The sequence below is a fragment of the Leptodactylus fuscus genome, chromosome 4 (genome assembly GCF_031893055.1).
Source record: "Leptodactylus fuscus isolate aLepFus1 chromosome 4, aLepFus1.hap2, whole genome shotgun sequence".
Taxonomy (NCBI): Eukaryota; Metazoa; Chordata; class Amphibia; order Anura; family Leptodactylidae; genus Leptodactylus; species Leptodactylus fuscus.
This window is the reverse complement of record NC_134268.1, coordinates 201,698,890-201,723,224: the sequence shown is the minus strand read 5'-3', so window position 1 is coordinate 201,723,224 and position 24,335 is coordinate 201,698,890. Positions and strand designations below refer to the sequence as shown.

At 44.0% G+C, this 24,335-nt stretch overlaps 1 protein-coding gene across 1 annotated transcript in view; it reads right to left on the bottom strand.

The window, feature by feature from the left end:
- Window positions 1–24,335, bottom strand: part of MPP7 (MAGUK p55 scaffold protein 7) — a 267,439-nt gene that overhangs the window by 165,172 nt on the left and 77,932 nt on the right. The window lies entirely within an intron of this gene.

Sequence of the window (24,335 nt, the reverse complement as noted above, 5' to 3'; positions counted from 1 at the left end):
TCACCAGACCCAGCATATCACCCCAGCCCTGCAGATAGATAGGTTACTGTCACCAGAACCAGCATATCACCCCAGCCCTGCAGATAGATAGGTTAGTGTCACCAGAACCAGCATATCACCCCAGTCCTGCAGATAGATAGGTTAGTGTCACCAGACCCAGCATATCACCCCAGCCCTGCAGATAGATAGGTTACTGTCACCAGACCCAGCATATCTACCCAATGCCACGGATAGATATGTTAGGGCCATCTGAACCAGCATATCACCCCAGTCCTGCAGATAGATAGGTTAGTATCACCAGAGCCAGCATATCACCCCAGCCCTGCAGATAGATAGGTTAGTGTCACCAGACCATTACTAGATCTACAAGATCTATCAAAATACCAGAATTTGGATTTTGATATTGATACCAAATGTAATATCACAGTTCTAGCTACATTAATGATACTTTGAGAAAAAAAAAATCACAAAAATATAAAGCCCATTTTCCATTGTGTTCTAAGTGCATTGAAACTCAATAACTCCTGGTATTGAATCATTTGATCCAGCACATTATAGAAACAGCATTGTAAATTCAATACATCACACAACCCTGTCTTAAATTCTGAAATTTCCCCATTGTGGGACTATTAAAGGAATATCTTATCTTATCTCTAAACACTCTTGCTGTTTGTAACGGGACTAATTTGGCGGGTTTGTCCAATTTTTTTGCCAGAAAACGATCAGGTTAAAGACGTATCAGGCCTTGTTCACATCTGCGTTGGTAATCTGTTTGGGGTAGTCCGCATGGGGAACCCCCCCAAACAGAATACCAAACGCATTGACAAGCGGTATCTAGTGAAAGCACACGGACCCCACAGACTATCATGGGATCCGTGTGCTACCGGCACAAATCATGCAGACATGAAAGTATTTCGTGATCTACTGTCATGACCGCATGATTCATGCGGGCAGGGTGCAGAAAGCAAACGGGGATGGGCAAAGGTCCCTCTGCCAAATAAAATACCCTACTAATATAGGAAAGGGCCCCAATACTGGGACTCAAGATCCTCCAGTTACACCTCTGGTCAAGAGGCCTACATCTAGTCTATAGAGGGTTACAGAAAATATTGTACTTTATATCCTTAATAATTGTATAAGTAAATAATAACACCTAAATAATTGTATAAAAAAACATCTAAAATTCTACACATAAATATACATATCACATACAATACACAATAATACAACCGCTGACATTTTTTTTTACAGTAAAAAGCCTGGGATTTGAGAGCTCAGGCTTGTAGGAAATTGGGCAGACAAGAAGTGGGCCAAACTGTTCTCATCGGTCATCAAATCTGCCTCAGTGATAGAGAATGAACAGACTACTAGTCGGAGCTGCCAAAAGTCAATCTGCGAGATCTCCTGGGATCGCTGGTAGAGAACTGGGCCACAGGCTGAGAACCACAACACTGCGCTGAGCGAGCGGCGGTGCCAAGGCTCGCTTGGCCTGCTCTAGGTGTAGAACACCTCCGGCATGTATTCTGTCTCCCAATTACAACCATTATTCCAGGGAGCCAGGGACTACACGGATGAAGTAAGCCCGTCTAGGGATTTGGTTAATAGATGATGGCCCGCTGCTCGGCTTCTTTCTATGACATCAGGGGCCCGTAAACATTAGCAGATTTATTTTTTAGGGTTATAGGAATGACGTAATTGAATCGTATGTGATCCCGTATAAGACCGCTACACAGGATGCATTTTACCAGGCTTGTAATAAACTGAAAATCAGAAATAAATACAAATTCAAGAATTTATTTATTTTTTTCTGTAAATAAGATCCAATTATTCCAATTATCTGTTTCTGGTAAAGTTAGGTTGCAAATTTTACCAACAATAAGGGACGTCGCCCAGCTTGGCTAGTGTCCTGAAAGATAAATCTACCCAACGAGAATAATTCCTTGTTTACCTTGGAGAATTCGGGGTGACCTGTAATGGAGGCCATGCAGGTTGTCAAGAAATTACAAGAACAAGCAGCAGCCTAAACTAATGACATCCCTTTAGATAGTAGGAACACCCCATACCTACCGGTACAGGATATCACACAACGTCTTGTAACATACATGGAAAACAATGGAGGATGTCATCCAATTTCTGCCACACTAGAGGCGCCCAATGGATGGCCTACATGGGCACATGCAGACAAAGGGTCATGTTGTATTTTGTTGGGGAAAGTGAACCAAGGTATATATCTGAACTGACGTAAGTCACTTGCGTCACATTAGTATCTGTGGTGGCTCTCTGCATAAATAAAAAATCTACTAAATTTATCCACAAATCTTCCCATCAATAAAGCAAACGATAGAATTTACCTTCTAGAGCTGAATATGCAAATGAGCTCACCTCCAGAAGGAAGAAAGTGGTTTGTCTACTGCCACCTACTGGAGTTTTGGATATTCTTAGTTCATTAGAAGGTTTATCAGAAGGTTGAATTTTGACTTATAGGGTAGCTCCCTCCAGACGGTGGCACTAGACGCATGGTATTCTTCCTTTAGGAAGAGAGCTAATTTGATTACCTATATCCCCCAAGGAACAATTCCCAATTCATATACCTGTGGTTCATGTCATGGCTACATTTCTAAGACCGGCTTGGTTGAACCAAACTCACTTTATCATCATGATCTGAGCAATGAGTTCCATTCTGCCAAGTCAAGGTAATCTGGGAAATGCAGACGCTACATGGACCATGGCTTCTAGATTCCCTACATTTCTGTAAGGCAATGTCCAAGTTCTAGCACTGGACACACCGCTCCATGGTTAGTAATGATACCTTACAGCGATGGAGTCCTAGGTTTGAATCTAGGCAAGGAGTTTGTATGTTCCCCCCATGCTTGCACAGGTTTCGTCTAAGCACTCCGGCGACCAACGCCGCACCTCTCATGAGGCGACCTGAAGCGGCCGCTTCAGGTGGCGCTATGCCAGGGCCCCCAGCTGTCCTGGACTGGCTTAGCACCGAGCGGTGGATTGGGGAGGCTCCAGCGGCCTCCCCTCATGCTCAGGCAGTGAGCAGGTCCTCTCCATGCTCCATGCCTGTGAATGCCGCTAAGCCCCACCCGCTTCACCTCGCTCTGCCCCCCCCCCCGGGGGGGGCTTTCTGTCGTCCACCTCGGGCGGCGAAAAGGGCAGGTTCACCCCTGCCAGCGACCTCCCACATTCTAAAGATATAGGAGTAGGAATTTAGATTGTGAACCCTATATGGGATAATATCTCTGTAACGCTATTTAAAGGGATCCTATCATTGGATACCATTTTTTTCTAACTAACATGTAGGGATAGCCTTAAGAAAGGCTATTCTTCTCCTACCTTTAGATGTCTTCTCCACGTCGCCGTTTGGTAGAAATCCCGGTTTTCTTCAGTATGCAAATGAGTTTTCTCGCAGCACTGGGGGTGATGCTCAGCGCTCAAACAGCACTGGGGGCGTCCCAACGCTGTGAGAGAAATCTCCAGCGACGCCTCCATCTTCTTCTAGAATGGCTTCTCCCTGTGTATTCTTCTGTCCTGAGTTTCAATCTTCTAGGCCTCAGGGAGAGTCGACTGCATATGCCCGGGCCACAAGAAAATGGCCACTTACACCAGCTTACTGTGTAAGTGGCCACAAGAAAATGGCCGGTTACACTAGCTTAGTGAGTAAGCGGCCACAAGAAAATGGCGACCTACACAGCTTACTGTGTAAGCGGCCATTTTCTTATGGCCCGGGCATGCACAGTCAGCTCTGCCCGAGGCCTAGAAGATAGAAAGCCAGAACAGAAGATGACACAGGGAGAGGCCGCTCCAGAAGAAGATGGAGGCGGCGCTGGAGATATCCCTCGCAACATTGGGGACGCCCGCAGTGCTGTTTGAGTGCTGGGGACCGCCCTCAGTGCTGTGAGAGAACTCATTTGCATAGCAAAAAAAACGGGATTTCTACCAAATGGCGGCGCAGAGAAAACATTTAAAGGTAGGAGAAGAATAGCCTTTCTTAAGACTATTCCTACGTGTTAGTTAGGAAAAAAAAAAAGGGTATCCAATGATAAGATCCCTTTAAGTAAGCAAAAATAAATATAATGGGATGGTAGTAAAAATTACAGATAAGACCCTACATTCATAGTATGTCTGGGCATACATCATCTTAGCAATTACATGATGTTCAGTATCCTTCACACTGAGGCTTTGTATCGTAACCCTCTAAAACCCGGACGTTGCTGCTTTGATACACAGGGAGCAGCTTTATAGACATCTACAGTACTGAGTGCAATAAATCCCATAAAGAAAAACTTGGCAAGAGACCCCGCTATTAAAACAAGTGCACTCGGTACTTAATATTCTTCCCTGCAGATGGTGCTGATAAGACTGGAAGATCTTACATGTTTAATCACGCGTGTCTCCATCGCGCTGGACGTGTGACATGACATCATCGGAGAAGCACAAGCCATACACTTACAACTGTCTTCAATAATTAAGGGTGGAACGAAGGAGGAAACTCAGGAAACTCCACGAACAGTCAATTTGGCCACACAACAAGGGAATAACCACTTTGAGTTTTTTACTAAGCTGGTGATTCATTCCTGCGATTCCCCAAATATTCTTATAAAAAAGCAGTGTTTTCCTCTCGCAGTGACAATGCTATTACTCAGCTTGGAACGGAACGTGCGTTGCAGCCTTCGACAGCTCACGGGTAAGTGTTGGAGGGTGACCCAGGATCCTGTATACTGTCAGGCCTACAGAACATGGAGATGAAAAGTCGGGCGAGACTTTCAGTCCAGAAAAACAGAGCGGCCGCCAAGGACACTTTGTGCAGATGGAGGAGAATTGTGCTGAAAACTCTTCATACTCCACGTAACGGCTTTTATGATGGAAAGAAATGTTGTATTACTTTGATAGTCAGATAGAGCAAGTGTTTGATAGAGTGCAGTATCCTCATAAAAGGAAGAATCATGGGAAGAAATCCGCAAGAACCCGATTTTTCATCTGTTTATCATTGTAATAAGCGTTTAGGACCAGGAGGTGTTTATTGGGTTTTCCAAGTTATTCAGAAACTTCCACAGCAGTAGGATCACAGTATAAAGCACCAGACTGCGGAGGACGGGGGGAGACCGCAGTGCTGGGGGGTTACACAAGGGGGTATAAGCGGTTTTCGTATTTTATCACAATTCATAGGAGTGAACACATTTTTGGATAACTTGAAAAGTTCATTTAGGTGGAGGCCACACATGGCAGAAAAGATGGGGGTTTGTTGCAGATTTTTTGGGCTAAGGCCAAGGGTGGGTTATAAGGCCGGGGCTCCACGTGGTGGAAAAATTGTGGTGTCTACAGTCGGAGCAAAGTGGATGGGATTCTAGCGATTCCCATGCCCACTTTGCAGTAAAAATCATGCTGCCGACACAACGGGACTTCCGGTTTTGGAAATCGCATCATGTCAATGATACCTACGGAAACGCCAGTAGTTTCGCCAATACCTCTGCAAACTTTGCATCTAGAGCGCTGCGGGAAGAACATTGTGCATTGCCACCGTGGTTTTTCCCGCAGCACTTTCTTGCTGCGGAACGCCATGTGGGGTCTTAGCCTAAAGGAAAAGGAAATCTAGAGGATGCATTTGCACTTCTCCCCTAGGCTATGGTCACATCTGCGTCAGGGTCTCCAATATATAGTCAACAGGGTCCACGGGTGTCTGCAAGTAACTGCTGGTTTAGTGGACGGGCTTTCCATTATCCCACCGGCGGGTCAAAATCCCCTATTGACTATAATAGGATCCTTAGTTTTTGCGGCTGGGCCATAGTGAAGAGCTGGAAAATATGGAGCAGGTCTTATACCTGTCCGCATTTACGGCTCGGTCCATTCATTTCAGTGTATGGGCCAGTGAAAACCACGGATGATACACGGATACCAACTGTGCGGTTTTTATTGATCCATACACTACTGACCCTAATGGTGCGGTAGTTACGTGTACCCATAACCCCATCTGCAAGTGGCCACCAACAATAACAATTGTATACTATTAGAGATGAGCGAGTACTGTTCGGATCAGCCGATCCGAATAGCACGCTCGCATAGAAATGAATGGACGTAGCCGGCACGCGGGGGGGTTAAGCGGCCGGCCGCCGTCAAAGCGAAAGTACCAGGTGCATCCATTCATTTCTATGGAGCGTGCTGTTCGGATCGGCTGATCCCAACAGTACTCGCTCATCTCTATATACTATCTAATGGAGTGATCACTGACGGCCACATGAAGTGGGGGATTCAGCGGCCCATGGGCACCCTAATGCCACTGTTTTAGCCAAGCCCATTACAAACAGGTGCCATCTCCCTTGGTGAACACTAGTAGGTCAATGGAAAGTCGATTTTGAGCCAAGATCTCTTATACAACATCAGAGACGTTTCAAAAACTTGTGGAAAGTCTTCTGAGAAGAGTGAAATCTATTACAAACACAAAAGGGGGCCCAGCTGTGCTGGTAGGTGCCCACATACTTTTGGCCATACAGTGTATGCGTATATGTACATATGGCCTTGATACGGTTGTATCTGTAGTCTAAATCTGAGGTTTAAGCCTAGCCATCAACATGAGATTTGAGACAATTTAGTCCTCTAATTTTGGCATTTTTGTTGACTGTCTCATGACTTCTCCCACCAAAGGAAACAATTACTGAGTCGGTCGGGTTTTAATCTGTTGGCTACAGGACGGCACTGACTACAGAATCTCTCACTGGTCATAGGGGGAATTTATTGAACATTACTGGCGAGCGACCAAGTGACCGCCATGCCAAAACCAAGGTTTACACGAAACTTAACCAAGTCATGAATCTTCTATCAAAAGTAAGCAGATTTTTCTATTTTGACGTACAGGACTATTAAAGGGAGTCTGCGGCCACCAAAATCCTTTCTAAACCACTTATGTGTTGTCTTAGGAGCGGTTAGGAATAAAATACAATCTTGCTGCAGAGAAAATCAACGTTTAATCCATATGCAAATGAGATTTCGGTGCAACAGGGGCGTGGCCACATCTGCCATTGCAGACAACCGATCAAGACAAAAGATGTCACCACTAAGATGGTCATAGAAAATTTGTAAAATCTGTAAAATTTTTAATTTTACTTTTAATCGTCCACAAATTTAAACATAGTTATATTCATGAGAAAGTCCCGGGCAATGCGTCGCCAGGAAATGACCTATTAGTTAAATTATGTTCTTATGTTAAACATATTTTTTTAAGAATTTTAGGTGGTTATTTTTAATTTTCCAAATAAATATCTATATTATACAAAAAAAAAAATTCTTGAATTTTGAATCACAAAGCCTAAAACATTCTGTGACTTTCTGTTTTCTATAGAATGGCCACGGGCCATAGACACAATGGTCCGGAGCAGAATCGGGTCACTTGTATGGGAGAGTTTTCAAGCTCTATGACCTGGGCAGAGGTCACTGTGTATAGAGGGGAGAAGATAAGCTGAATTACTCTATTTTTTTTATTTTTTTTTGTAATGTAGATTGTGAGCCCCATATAGGGCCCCATATAGGGCCTCACAATGTACATTTCCCTATCAGTATGTCTTTGGAGTATGGGAGGAAATCCACGCGAACACAGGGAGAACATACAAACTCCTTGCAGATGTTGTTCTTGGCAGGATTTGAACCCAGGACTCCAGCGCTGCAAGGCTGCAGTGCTAACCACTGAGCCACCATGTTGCCCCATGAAATTCTCTACTGTGACTGGTGGCTTTGGTGTCTAACTTGCAAATAGATGATCACTGTGACCATCAGTTTGCTGTAAGTGAGGTAACTGCTGCAAAGAGATCAAGAAGTGTCATATTATTTGGTTTAGTGGACAGAGTCAGAACTGCATGACTTTTAGAATTTTTTTTTTTTTTCATACAAAAAATTTAAAAACCCGACCAAATATTCTAGAACATAAAACTTGATCATTGGTCATTTTTTGGCAACCCACTCCCTGTAATCCTAAACATGTTTCACACTCCAATTTACAACCATTTCCCCCCCACCCAAACCAGATTTTTCCTTTGAACCGATGCGGATTTGTGCTCGGCTCTACTGAACACCCTGTCAAAAAGTAAAAGCAGCGACCCAATGAAATATTGACTAGTGAAATGTTAATATATTTCTGGCCTAAACCTTGCGTATTTCCAGCCTTGCAAATGAAGCGACATATTTGCACTGATGATGTTGTTTTCGTTGGCCCGGATACCCCAGTACCCTTTGGAATTTGGTATCAGAAGCCAGTCAGGAGTATTAGTGACTGCTGTATGGAATCGATTTGCTGCAGCACAGAAATACCAGCTGTTACAGTATGTCCTGAGAGGGATTACCGAATATTCTTAAATTGAACTTCAATCCATCTTTCCATAAAAACTATAAGCAAACGCCAGGAACGTAACGGCAGTATCAAGTGCACCTGAGGCATTTACAATGCCCCGCTGAATTGTTACAACCAGCCTTTAAAAAGACTTCTTTTTGAAATTTCATTATTCCAGTTGTTCCTTGCTTCTATATATCACACTGTATCAGATTTTTTTTGGCTTCTACTACGTGGAAACAGTGATATGTTAAATGCAGTGATACATAGTTGAATTTCCACCAGGCCCTTAGTAACCTCTCAGGCTCCTGTAGTAAGTGTGACATCTAGTGGCCAGGAGGATATAGGCAGCCCAAAACATACCCACGCCTTTAAATATGACACAGAACACATGACATGTGATGAACACCTGGATTTACGGGACGCCGGGGTCTGGTGATGATACAGAGACACAATTTCCGGCATGATTTATAGGGTCTGTATCGCTCATGGCCCGTTCAGTGCGTTCTATTTCCAATCACCTAAGGCCAGTGTGATATGGATTGTATGGGCGGAAGTTTTGTAATAAAACGGAATCGGATAGATGTTGTTTTCCAAGTTTTGCACGCTAAGGGGATAGTTGGGCATGTGCACGAGAGTCGACTCTATTAGGCCTCCTGGACTCGGGCAAATATGGTCTGGACCATGGTGTATTGTGGTCCACCTGATATCATAGTGATCTATGGACCTGCTTCTCACGTATCTGCTATCCCCTACTATATACAGTAGGGTACAGTCACATTGGGGCAGGGATTACTAGGATCATAGAGGAGTCCTGGTCTCTGGACTGATTCAATAAAAGGTCTGGATATTTTGTATCTGGGGTTGAGCCGATCTTGAGATTTCAAGATCGATTTTAAAATCCGATTTCCGATTATTTTCCAGCCGATCTCGATCGTGTAATTTGCTCGATCGCCGATCGGAATCCGATCTTTTCCAATCCCGATGCTCAACCCTAGTCAATGCTTCTCTATGGGAAATGTCACTTTTAGGGTTGAGCCGATCTTGAGATAACCTCCAATCTCGATCCCGCTGGAGAAGATTGGGTCAGAATTCCGATTGCAATCATGAGATGTACTCGATCGCTCATCGGAATCCGATCTTTTCCAATCCCGATCGATCATCCCTATCCGTATCACATTTACCGTATATACTCGAGTATAAGCCAACCCGAATATAAGCCGAGGCCCCTAATTTTACCACAAAAAAAAACAGAGAAAACTTATTGACTCGAGTATAAGCCGAGGGGGGGAAATGCAGCAGCTGCTGGAAAATTTCAAAAATTAAAATGGTCGGAGTTTTTGGGTGCAGTAGTTGCTGGGGAAGGGGAGGGAGTGTTTTGGTTGTCTGTCTGCCCCTTCCCTGAGCTTGAGGGCTGAGTTTTTTCCCCCCACTTGGAATTCAGTCTGGCTGAATATAGGGGATCTGCAGTGCTCCTATTAACCCCTTCCCGATGGAACAGGAGACCGGGATACCTAATGTGTGTGTGTTTCACAGTCATTTTCTACTTTTATATGTATTCTAGGGAAAGGAGGGATTTAGAACTTTTATTTACTTTATTTTATTATTATATTTTTTTTAAAGCTTTTTTTTTTTTTCCACTATTTTATGTGAGATTCTATACATTACTATCGTGGCTCGTCATAGACCCCGCCTCAAAATAAATAAATAAATACATTTATTTTTTTTTTATTTTTTTTGCTTAAGCCGAGGGGAGCGTTTTCAGCACAAAAACTGTGCTGAAAAATTTGGCTTATACTCGAGTATATACGGTACTTGTGTGCACAGGGCCTAAGACATAGACACCATGTTTACTGCCGATACTGCACAGCATATCCCACTTATGTTTTAGGAAGATTGTGCCACCAATATCACCCCTCTTGTGGGAGGGTGTAGGTGGGATCTGCAAAATATATGGGCAAAAGCGATACGCTGCGAATTCTAAAACCTGCAATACATTAAAAAAAAACAAAAAAACAACACATTGGGGCAGATTTATAAAGACTGGTGATACTGGTGGCAGTCTTAATAGCCCCTGAGCCTGTGGTGGGTGCAAATGAATGAAGTGCATGGAGGTGCCAGGCTGTGCCACTGGGAAAAAAGCAGGCCGGCTCATACTAAGTGCATGAAAAATCCGTACATATTTGACACATACACTGAACGGAATCCCTACACAGACAGACACTGCAGCAATGGCTAGCACAATGTATATGGCCTGCAATAGTGTGCGAGAGATAGAATGGAAGGACCATCTATATCCAGGTTACATTGTACACATTAGGGAGAGCGTGTGCCTACATAGGTGTACGGAGACTTACAAGTCATTCCTGCTCCACTAGGGATTCTGGGTCTATAGTCTCTCACTCTGCCAAATCAATATCCCTGCGCTATGCTGAGGAGGTCCAAAAGACTGAAACAGCTCTGTCCATAGGCAATTGAATCCGCATTATGTTAGTAGGCTTGTTAACTGAGTCATGCATGATGTTAAGGAGGCTGCCCTCTAGAGGGCGGCATACAGAGGCACTGTCCTCCTAATTACATCCTAGAGAATAGATTTGCATATTTTTTTTTACCCAGGTTACATTGGTCTATGTGAGAACAGTGTTCTATCATACAGGTGTTTCAATGAAAAATGGAGGATTTTAGTTATAGTAGAGTCACTTTCACATGTGGAAGTTGGGTGCCACATGTGACCACTGAGCGGCCACCGGAGAAGAAACAGTGACGTATTTGAGTGACATCACTCGTTGCTTTCCCGTGGCCGCTGACTAACCTCAGCGGTAACGTGCCACACAGGGCTACCCTGGCAAAGGGACTGGACAGCAGCAGTAAACACAGGGGTGCCGGGGACAGAACAGTATGATTGTGTGGTTGTTGACATGAAATTTATGGACAACACCTTTAAGTAGTTTAGCAGTGAGAAGATGGCTGATTCCAGGTGAGAGAAAAAGTTCCCTCTGATAAGATATATTATAAAATTTCTTCAGTCACCTGAACTATTCATTTACAAAAAAATAAATAAATTAAATGGTTGTGACTCCTAACAGGGCTCGTTCACACGGGGCAAATTTTGGCGCTGAATCCACCTCAGAATCCGTCCCCCTCACAATAGAGATCTACGTAGACCGCTAGCTTCCTTTTTTCTGTGAGTGGTATGTTCCGGCTCACAGAAAAAAATAACGAGCTGCACTTTCTTCAGGCGGATTCTGCGGCCTGAATCAGCACCGGCGTCCGCCTCGCCACAGCACCCCCGGACTAGGCCCATTCATTTGGGCCTACTCCGGAGCGGGTCACATTTTGGACCTATTCTGACGCAGCTTCCCGCATCAAAATCAGGACCAAAATATGCAGTCCCGTACCCCATGTGACCTAGCCCTTATAGTGGGTAGATATTGTAATAACTAACATTAGGACTTTTTAATTTTTTATTTATTTTTATTTCATTTTTTTTTAATAGACATTGCTGGCAAAACAAACCAGTCCTTACTTTTGTACATTTTTGGCCCAGAATTTCTGCCAGAGGCTCTGAATGGAAACCAAATCCGCATTAAAAAGCGGTTACCTTAGGAAAATGACGAACCCCATAGACTATAATGGGGTCTGTGTGGTTTCCACACGAAAAATGCAGAGAGAAAAGAGCTGCTTGCAGAGAGAGGAACGGAATGGCTCGAAGTCTATAAACAAAAAAAGAGGGGGAAAAAATGGAATCCCCCTTTAAATTTCTGCTTATTACAAGTGTGTATAGAGAGATGGCGGCCGGTGAGGTAAGTTTTGGAGGAGCTCTGGCAGTAACAGAGGAGGACACCGATTTTATTGAAGAGACACAGTGATCTATAGACACGTACTAGCCATGCAATGCTCCATGGGAAAGCAAGTATGCAAATGAACTCATACCACCTGTAGGCGGCGCTGTTCCAGTTTGTTTCTGGTTTGGCTGCTACGAGTTCATTTGCATATTTGTTTCCCATGAAGCATTGCCTGAAAAACAAGTCTCTATACACTGCTGTGTCTCTTCAATAAGAACAATATTGAAATCCCCCACTAGGCAGGTCATGCTAGAAATGTGTATGTATAATTTACTGTACATAGAAGAATTCTATCAACATAAAATAGAACTTTTTACCCCAACGACCTCCAGAAATTCAGCTTATTCCATGAAAAGAAAGCAATTACTCCTTGCCTTCACAAGACGCTCTCCAAAACCACAAGATTGTTGCTATTCAGCTAGAACCACACACTTAAAGCGGCGGCCCTCCTCTTCTCATGTAGGAAATAAAAAGCAGCATGTTTCTGAATGGCATCCAAGCAATGCAACCCTAACTGCATCTACACATCGCTGAATCACCTCTAGGAAAACATGACTGAACCGTGGAGCGCCCCGGCGGTTTTTCGGCATCGCAATCATCTTACTTGGCCTCTCTGCGTGCACAGAGCCACTGTACAAATCCCGTCTATTTGTCCTAAATCCACAATTACAGACACTGCCAGCGATGGCGATCCCACTAGTGCGTCTCACCGTGCGGAATATGGATTTAAAGGATATTCCATCTGGTTTTAATAGTTACAGTATACAGCTTATAGAATAGGCTTACTGTACACCAGAAAGCACCTGTAGTAAAACGTCTAAGGTATCCTGACCTGAACGAGACGGCAAATTCTCCGAGATCAGGGAAAGGTTTCATGTGCCTATGGAACGTATGCCGTGCTGCTCTTAGGATCAGATCACATCTGCGTAGGAGACCAGAAATCAGCCAAGAGGAAAGTCCTGCACAGCATTAACCTCTATGGGGTCTGTCGGTGTCTCTGGGACCTATGTTTTAGTGGTCCGGGTCCCCCGGTCGGACCCGAATGAAAGAGAAAATGGTGCAGATGTGAGACTAACCCAACAGGAGAATTTTTTAGTGTTTTTTTGGGGTTTTTTTTACATTTCCATGTCATTACCTATATTGTACCCTGCAATTTTCAACCTGGCTGCTAAGCCTAATAATAGACTACCACTTGTCAATTCTGCAGACGTTTTTCTAAGCAGCAGTCACCTCACAGACAGGATCACAATAGAAGATAACACTAGTCTCTTTACGTCCACCGAATGACCCATCATTACATCCACTACTGACAATAGATTATGTTGTGACTTATCTACTCTCCCTCCCTGCACAGGGTATATCTAGAAAACTTTTCCATAGTCCTCAATGGTAGGTTGTAAAGCAGATCGATAAATGCAGTTAAAACAGCAGAGAAGAAGCTCAGGCAAGATGACCGCCTCCATAATCATGTACAGAAAATAGAATATAAAGTAAATAAATCAATAAAAATATGAAAATAAAAATTAATGAGAATTTTTTTTTTATATATATTTCACTATCTGGTTTTAATAAGAACATTTAAAAAAAAATTGGCGACACATTCCCTTTAATTATTGTTAGGTTATGGATTATTACATTATTATTATTATTATTATAACTTTTTTGAGGGAGGGGGTAAAAAAAAAAAAAAAAAAAATAGCGGGGAGAAGATTCCAAACTATAAAGACCAATAAGGCCAGGGATCACTCCGCACCAAAGAGGTGGGACTGGAGCAGCATTAGGCCTCATTCACATGGGGCACAGGACCACGTATTTTGGTCCTGATTTTGACATGCTTCAAATGAATGGGCCTAGTCCGGAGGATGCTACTGCGAGGCAGACGCCGGTGCTGAATCAGCCGAGGATTCCGCATGAAAAAAGGGCAGCTCGCTTCTTTTTTCCATGAGCGGTATGTAAAGGAAGCTAGCGGTCTGCGTAGACCTTTATTGTGAGGGGGCAGATTCTGACGTGGATTCAGCGCCAAAATCCACCCCCTCTTGCCCCATGTGAATGAGCCCTTAGACATAACAGGTACAGTATAAGTATAGGATCACCATATTGTTCTCATCACATTATTACAGGATGAGAGCAACGGACATTAAATGACAGGTGCAGATGGAGCCCCCTCTGTCGGGTGTCCGTCTGCATTCATTACATGAATAAACATAATGGAAGACTTCGTCTGTTGCATTTTTTAATTTTCTGACGGAAGGAATAGTCCTGCATACAGGACTTTTAATTCGGTTATAAATGTAATCAAACATGACAGAAGACAGCGCCCGTTATGTTTTTTACATTATAGTCAGTGGTAAAAAAAAAAAAAAAAAAAAGGCAGACAGAGGGGTTGCAGTCTGTGCCCGTTACTCTACTATGGTTAAAGTCTGTTGCGATGGATGACAGCGACAAGAATGTAAAAACGGTAGTGTGAACATACCCTAAAAAGGGGCAAGGCCAAGATGACCAGATTAACCATCATTTATGCCTGATGGAAGGTGTGCATCATTTATAAGGAGACGAACACTTCATCATCGGTGAGGCGCACCCTCTGCTGACTCCGGGGCTATGGGGATTGGCATAAGTCTACCCAATATTCACATCTGAAAAAACCGTCATGGCCACGTACAAAAAGAGAGCCCCGAGACTGGGTCAGCTAAGTGACAGCTCATGTAATGGAGAGGGTTCCATTCACTGCCAGCAATCAGAAATCCTGACAATGATGAATAATGTACAGTATATAGGAAAGTTGGGTGACGGGCCACTATACAAAGAATACATAAAGCAGTATACCGCCCAAACGACGTCTTCCATGGATACAAACACAGACTAAACATGAGGGCTGGAACCGCCGTGCTCTGTATAAAAGCCTACCCTGCTGTTCCCGCTGTAGTTCCGCCTGTCATTTGTTACAATTTGTTGCATGCTTTTCTTTAAAGGGCAAATCCATTAGAACAAGCAAAGCCAAAGCAATGCCCTTCTGTGCCCTCCGCCATCCGGCGCGCGGCGATGAAACGGCTCTGTGTCTGACTAATCTCGCCGCCTTACATCTCAGTCTAGACAGAATTAACTACATCGTAGCCCCCTGCCAAAAAAACGAAATCTTTAAGGACACTAAACGCATTGATATTCTGCCTATATTTTGGAGCGATTCGGATCTGGAAAATCCATAAAGGTATTTCATCCGTGAAAGTTATATGGTGTTCTTAGGATCAATGACATGAGCAGACAGCGGGCCCCGATGCCGTCTACAGCAGCGCTGCCCTGCCCGGGACTCCTTCTATACCCCGTGTTCAGATCCTTACAGGTATTTAAGAAGAAATGGGAAAAAAATACTGCAAAAAAAACAAAACAAAAAAACCCTCTCCTGTAAACCAGCCTCACAGCTGGAAATCTAGTCCGGGTACATTCCAGGATTTGCTCCTTTTTTTTTCAGGATGTGACCTGTATTTGCACGTGTTAAAGGTACACAGTTCACGTTTCCAACAAGATGTCAAATAACGACGTGATTATGGAATATCCAGCCACCTCAAACTGGGAGCGACCGCCAAGATATTCCAAAATACACAGTAGGGAGACAGGAATCCCCTGCCAGCATGGCCCTGCCGTCTGCCTTCTTCTCGCCTCTCCTGACGGCTCCGTCTCACTCATGTTCTCCATGAAAAGGAGCATCTTTTATGCATTGTGCCGTTCCTCTGTTATGCTTCCTGGAAATGGATAAAATAGTGGCATCTTGGGTTACAGTTTCTTGTACTCGGTCTTCTTTCAGTCCTGGGTAGCATGGTAGCAATCCAGTTGTGACGTTATTCATACATTTCCAGGAGGAGTCACTGAGGAACGTAGGGTAGAACGGAAATAAGTTCCAAAACTGGAATGCAAATGATATATAAAGCAAGAAAGCCAAGAAGTCCTCTGTAAAAAGAGCCTCTTCTCAAGATGCCAAACCATCTTAGGGTATGTTCGCACAGAGGTTTTTTCGCAGGAGGATTTTGAGGTGGATTAATTTCAATAGGAGGTTGTTTTTAAAAAAAAAAAAAAAATTTGACGTCCTATCAGACAGATTCTGCCTTGAAAATCCCATTGAATTTCACCATGTGAGGTGGAAAAATGCAAAAAAATAAAAAATTTTTATAGGGTTTTTGCAAAAACCGCATCCAAAAACACTAGCATTTTTGGAAGTGGATTTTCCAGGCCCATACAGTGTTTTTGATGTGGTTTTTTATGCTGTGCACATATTCTCAATTCCTGAAGCAGAGTTTTTTTCAGCTTGCAAAAAACTTGGTATGAACATACAATGTATTAGGCCCCATGCACACAACTTATAGTGGTCAGCAAATACCGATCCGAAATCCGTAGTGTATCACTGTCACCTGCAATCCCGGATCCGCAAAAAAAATAGGTACAGTCCCCTACCATTGTAACAGAGCCTGTGCCGCAAATATGGACTGGAATAGGACCTGCCTAATAATTTGTGGACAGTTTCTGCACCCCGGACACTGGTCAGTAAACACTCAGACGTGTATATGGGGCCATGGAAACAGAATGGGCTCGGACTACGTTTTGTGTATGGGACCTTACAGCAATGTTGGACGTACCCACAAATTTCGGAAGGACCGGCTAGTTACCTTATATGTATAGGGGCATGCCGAGTTTTTGCCAATTACAAATTCTGGAGGAAAAGAAGACATGTTGGATTATGGGAGATAACCTACTGCCAGCTGAACAAGGTAGAAGTGTACGAATACCACCCTTTTTTACCAAGTGGTGCCTTGTGCGGCCATTCAATTCTCCTGCCGGGGACACTTATTGACCCAAAAAAATACTGCACCCTGATAACTGCATGTTGAGTTTTGCAGCAATGTAAGTGATTACAGGTGTGGTCTGGCTAAACACTGGGTTTTGCCACAAGAGGGCATAAAAGTGCTTTCCCTGCTACTTTAGTCTTTCAGGTGCTACTTTTGGGTAGTGTACTTCTTGGTGAGCGCTCTTAACTTCTAAACACAGACGAACAGTCTCTGGACAGTCCACACAGATCACCAGTAGAGAGGATCGTCTGCAACAAGCATGTGTGTGTGTATATATATATATATATATATATATATATATATATATATATATATATATATACATATATATATATGTGTGTGTATATGTATATATATATATATATATATATATATATATATATATATATATATATATATACACACTCACCGGCCACTTTATTAGGTACACCTGTCCAACTGCTCGTTAACACTTAATTTCTAATCAGCCAATCACATGGCGGCAACTCAGTGCATTTAGGCATGTAGACATGGTCAAGACAATCTCCTGCAGTTCAAACCGAGCATCAGTATGGGGAAGAAAGGTGATTTGAGTGCCTTTGAACGTGGCATGGTTGTTGGTGCCAGAAGGGCTGGTCTGAGTATTTCAGAAACTGCTGATCTACTGGGATTTTCACGCACAACCATCTCTAGGGTTTACAGAGAATGGTCCGAAAAAGAAAAAACATCCAGTGAGCGGCAGTTCTGTGGGCGGAAATGCGTTGTTGATGCCAGAGGTCAGAGGAGAATGGCCAGACTGGTTCGAGCTGATAGAAAGGCAACAGTGACTCAAATAGCCACCCGTTACAACCAAGGTAGCCAGAAGAGCATCTCTGAACGCCGCACAGTACGCCGAACTTTGAGGCAGATGGGCTACAGCAGCAGAAGACCACACCGGGTGCCACTCCTTTCAGCTAAGAACAGGAAACTGAGGCTACAATTTGCACAAGCTCATCGAAATTGGACAATTGAAGACTGGAAAAACGTCGCCTGGTCTGATGAGTCTCGATTTCTGCTGCGACATTCAGATGGTAGGGTCAGAATTTGGCGTCAACAACATGAAAGCATGGATCCATCCTGCCTTGTATCAACGGTTCAGGCTGGTGGTGGTGGTGGTGTCATGGTGTGGGGAATATTTTCTTGGCACTCTTTGGGCCCCTTGGTACCAATTGAGCATCGTTGCAACGCCAAAGCCTACCTGAGTATTGTTGCTGACCATGTCCATCCCTTTATGACCACAATGTACCCAACATCTGATGGCTACTTTCAGCAGGATAATGCAATGCCATGTCATAAAGCTGGAATCATCTCAGACTGGTTTCTTGAACATGACAATGAGTTCACTGTACTCCAATGGCCTCCACAGTCACCAGATCTCAATCCAATAGAGCATCTTTGGGATGTGGTGGAACGGGAGATTCGCATCATGGATGTGCAGCCGACAAATCTGCGGCAACTGTGTGATGCCATCATGTCAATATGGACCAAAATCTGTGCTGATAATGTTGGAGTATGTAAGAATGCAACAGGGTGGCTCAGTGGTTAGCACTGCAGCCTTGCAGCGCTGGAGTCCTGGGTTCGAAACCTGCCAGAAACAACATCTGCAAGGAGTTTGTATGGATTTCCTCCCATTCTACAAAGACATACTGATAGGAGGAAAAAAAAAATAGAACATTGTGATCCCTATATGGGGCTCACAATCTACATTTGGGAAAAAAAAAATGTGAATGCAGCCTTAGTCACATTACCCTGTGTATGATGCATTCCTATAGTCAGTTACAGTCTTACAATAGGGCACTAGAGGGCGCTGTGGCTCTGCGTATAAAATTGATGAATACACTTTCCAGGGTAAGCATTAGGTGATTTGTTTCGTACATACAAATCCTTCAGCCTGGGCTCTTCCCAGGACCAGACAGGGACTGTCCATTAATCAGGAGCCTTTTGTGGCAAAGAATAATTTCCCAGCGCAGGCCGGAGCAGTCACTTAATCTGTAGGGAAGGAAGATTAGCTCCAGCTCTGATTAAGGTTACCATAAAATGTGCATTTATCTGGCTGGCCGGGGCTGAGGAGAGGTGCACGTACTGATCTCTATGTATATATGGAGCTCTGTTCACACAGTCATACCTGTTCTGCAGTCACACTATTAGGATTTGATTGGACAGGACTAATACTAGAAGGGCGAGGCCTTACTGACTGGCACTGGGGCAGCGGAGATGGTGCCAAGATACATTCAGTGCGGCTTGCAAGTTGATTCACACAAATCAAATACAAAGAAGAATCCAACAGGTATATTTGTAATGGAATCTGCTGCAGAAAGCCAAGGCCGAGCACGAATATCTGCCCCATGCATTGTGCATTACAGTATGGAACACAATTTATTTACATAGGACTGTGAGGACCAAAAATACATGAAATATGTTTTTATATTTCTTCACAATGGCATACCTAGCGGAGGAAGAAACCGGACTACATGAATCTTCAAGTGGCCACTTTGACCAGACTATAGGGCATACATCCTAATGTAAGGGCTATCATGTAACTAAAGCACCTGCTGGTATCTAATCTTCTACGTGGTTTTCTATTGAGGTCTTAGGCCTCATTTACACGGGGCATGGGACTGCGTATTTTGGTCCTGATTCTGATGCGGGGACCAAAATGCGCCTGCCGTGACTGTCATGGCTTCCCACTCTGCAGTAGGCCCAAATGAATGGGTCCAGTCCAGAAGGTGCTGTGGCGAGGCGGACGTCGGGGCTGAATCAGCCGTGGAATCCGCCTGAAGAAAGGGCAGCTCGCTTCTTTTTTTCCTTGAGCCAGAACATACCTTTCACGGAAAAAAGGAAGCTAGCGGTCTCCATAGACCTCTATTGTGAGGGGACGGATTGTGAGGTGGATTCAGCGTCAGAATCCGCCCCCTCTTGCTCTAAAAGACCAAAAAAAAAAAAAAAAGACCTCCCATTCTCAGGCTAGAGTCCAACGAAAGAGGAGCAAAATGGTGGAGAAAAAAAAATCGTCCTAACCCAAGGGGCACTGTTTTCACAAATCCCCCATACATTGGGGGACATGATCTATATTTTGACAGATTGTTACGGCCCCATTCACTGACAGTGACTATAATGCTGCGCGTGACTTCCATTTTATTCGTTGTTGTGTGAACCTAACCTTAGGCTGGATTCACACTTATTTCTGGAGTCTTCGCTGTAGAATGGCTGGGGCCCCACGTGGCGTAAACATGAAAAAATCGCAATGTTTTACAGTCAGTGCAAAGTGGATGGGATTCTAGAAAATCCCATGCCCACTTTACGGTAAAAACCGCGGTGCGGACATGCGGCGATTTCCAAAACCGGCAAGATTTTGGAACTCTCAGCATCTCAATTATACCTGTGGAAATGTCAACAGTTTCCCCATGGGTATAATTGTAACAGAAAGTTAATGACTAAAGCGCTGCACAAAGAACCTCAATGCTTTGTCGCCGCTGCTTTTTCCTGCAGCGCTTTGTTGATGTGGGACATCATGTGTGGCCTTAGCCTAAAACAGGTGGAAAGAAAAGTATACAAACTGTGACATCATCTATTGTTTGTTAGTAATGGGTGGGGTGGAAGGGGGTTATCTTTGATTGTAATCCTGCCTGTGATGTAAATGAGTTGAGAGCAGCAAAGAAAACCCCCTAAAGTGGAAAGTGTCTATGATTAGGCTTGGTGGTAAGAGTTAAAATTGCCAAGTGTGTGTGTGTGTGTGTATATGGCATAACAACAAGATGACACGCAAAGTTTTGGAAAAGTAAGGATATTTTTACTAAGATTACCTTTCCCATAGCCTGAGGGGAGGGGGATCAGACAGAAGGGGGATTAAGAAAAAGTTTGTGAAACAACCTGTAAAGACTCTTTGCCAAATCTAATTTGCAGGGACTCCGTTGTAGAGCTCACCTGGAGGTATGGGGGGGGGGGGGGGTGCTTATAGGGGCTGCAATTATTTATGACGGGCGGACAAGACTGGATGATTAATTTGTAACACTCCCATCTCAGAGCAGATCTCTGGATTCCCTGACAAGGTGCGGTGCGATGTACATGCAGATCTAGAAATAATTGTGTGCATCAAGGCCGAGCCGGGCATTGCCGCTCCATCTGATTTATTACAGGAGCTCTCCAGCGAGGAAGTAGCAGAAGGAGACATTTGCTAAGAATCAGCCATGTGCAATGCCAAAGGGAAAAGCATTTATCAAGGTCCAGCAGACTGTAAGGTGTTAACAAGTGCTGAGAACACAGGATCTGATGTAGAGAGTGATGTGCAAACGTCCAATCCATCTTCACAGTTAGAAATCACACAGACATATTTAACACATCTATAGCTTCAGCATACGGGAATGTATAGGGGCTGTAGACACCACATCTACTATATGATCTGTAATTGTGAGTCAGTGGGGTCCTCCAGGCTGCTCAGGAGGTCGGCGGCCATGTAGGCTGCTATGTACTACAGGTAATGGAAGAACAAGTTACGTTTCGTTACAGAAAGAGTCAAACACAGCTTCCGTTTCCATAAGCGTAAGGATACTCTGCAACTATGGCCACGATTCCTGTGGCACAACCTAAAATTGCAGTGTTGTGCTGTGACCCCTTCACTGAATGAATGAAGCTACATTACAATCCCGGGGCTGCTGCAAATCCTAGTCGCAAAAATATGCAGCAATGTTGGATTATTTTGCGACTATTACTCACCAAAAGGCTTCCATGCTTGAACCAGACAATAGTCAGATGCCGAGCAGAACCTTCGCTAAAGACAATACGGTTCTACAGTCTGTGACAGTCCCGATTTCTTGATCACTACACCACTGCAAGCGAAGATGGTGGTGACGGTCAATAACGGGATATGAAATTGGCAGCATGACACCAGGCTCCATTCTGCTAAGCACCTGGAAACGGTGGAGAAAGAGACAGGGGTGTGTAGTGAAGCGGTCACCTGTGTTTGGATGGTGGACAAGGAAACTGGAGGAGCTGCTCGGGCTTGTGGATGAATCAACCGACCCTCTCTACTGGTGGCCTATATAGGCACCCGTTTGCCCTCTGTGTGCCAGAATGGAACCACTGCTCCCAACACCTCCTAACAGCTGATGGTGGGCAATTCATTCCCAGTCCAGTGATGTGCTCCCCACCAACTGAGAAAAACACCTTTGACTGTGTTGTAGAGGCACGTCCAGCAGTCAAGATCTCTCACCAAGAGGTACGCTACCCAAAAGTAGCCACTGAAAAAATTGTGGAAGCCCAGAATAAAGAGTCTACTACCCAGTATTCCCAAATGGCAGGTAAGATAGTTCATCTGGGTTACTGGTGGACTACAACATATCTTGGGAAATTGCCAACCCTATGCGAAGTGTGAATATATTATAAAGTCAGCATGTGCAGGTTCGGTAACATACACGTACAAAGCTGAAAGCGGCATAAAAAGCATTAGTAACCTCCATAATGAGATGTGATAATAGTCCGCGGCTCCATCAATAACTCGAACAGCTCAGATTTATTACTGTAAATGGCGTTCATAGACTTTAATAAGGAAAGGTCGGGGCTTGACCCCTGGAATCGATCACTTAGCTAAACGGATTTAATTCTACCTGTAACAGTCTCTCTGGAGACGGCCGATCATTAGTAACAAGAATATACGAGCTTGCGGGATTAATGCCAAGAGGAGATGACCGCGTACTTTAGTATTCTCGTCTTTTATGTAGCTGCATGGTTATGGGGTCACAGGGAACACATGCAGAATATTCAGACACAAGTACATGCAAGTAGAAGGTTTTATTACAGGTCAATAACCGTGACAGAAAAACTGCATTTATCTAGATACTGCTGAGATATAAGACATTGTAATGTAGAACTACAGTATGGAGAATATAAGACAAGAAATGGAAAATCCCATAAGACTATCCTGTGTTAATAGGGTAGGGGGTAGTGGAGAGGGTCAGTATGTCTTAGCAGAACACGGACAGCACATACTGGGTCCTGGGTTCCAATCTGACCACATATTAACAACTGATCCTCATGGGTGTCGAGGACGAGCGCCCGTGTGGCAGCCACTGACTCCACAAGTCTTCCAGGCGATTGCACCCCCATAGAAGAGCATGGAGCAGTGACCACGCAGGCGCACTTACGCTTATTCTTTTTGACAAATATTCGGAGCATTGTCTGTCCAGTTCATTACAAGCTTGTTCGGCACAAACCAGATATTACTATACTTTGGGGTCTTTTTATGTAGTAAGTGGGGGCCCAGCAACATAATATACATTTATATTCACCTTGCCTCCCAGGCTCCAGCATATCCTCGGTGTCCTCTTCTTCTCCCAGCCAAAGTAATCACATACGTTCAAGTGTCATGACATTGGCGCAACCCACGTAATTGCTGCGGTCTGTGACACCGGGGCTGCTTGACATCAGCAGGAGGCTGGAAGACTACTGAGAGGAGAGGTGAGTCAAGGAGAGTATAAGTCTTCACCATGTTGCTAACCCTTCACTTATTTATCCCTTCATGTAGAATCCCCAGAGCAGAACAATGATTCGTGGGTAATGAATCCCAAAAGTTTCAGATTTGCCCAAAACTTTTGTAAAATTCAGTCTGAATCCGGTTCGATTTGCACTGGTTCACTCATCTTTAGTCTTCCTCCACCAGCTCAGAATTCAGATATAGCCTACGGAAGAGAAATCTGCTAAATATACAGAGCACAAGTCATAGACTGGCCAGAAATAATGTACCTATAGTTAGATACTGACTTCGCACCGGGTTGTCATCCATCCTTATTATATAATGACACAACGGCAAATCAGAAATCCAGGAAAAATGGGTGACTAAGTCCGCAGAAGTGGTAATAGTGATCATACTGATATCACTCAGCTTTCCCGCAGGTTATGGCTTCATCTGTTCAGATATCTTCTCTTTATCTGTCCTTCCACAACGTCTGCATTGCAGCAAATACTTGTAATATTTCACGTCAAGAAACCCCTGACATTACACAGAAGATAAACCTGCAATGAATCACCCCGAGATCCATCAGCCCTAATAGGAGAGTAAGGAGTAGATGACAGAATTTGTCTTTCTAGCATTCTCCGCTCTCACATTTACATTCCAAGACATTATGGACATTGCGGTCAAGCGGTGAAGTTAGCAAAAAAGTCTTGCCAAGAGCCATTTCGTCCTAGTGAATCTGCTGGGCTTCTCGAGAAGCTTCTTGCTTAGCTTTCAGACTTTCAAGGAAATTGAGCGGTTAATTAGAAAATAGCATAAAATATTAGGGCAGCTCTGGTGCCAGGCTCCGAAACTGCTGAACT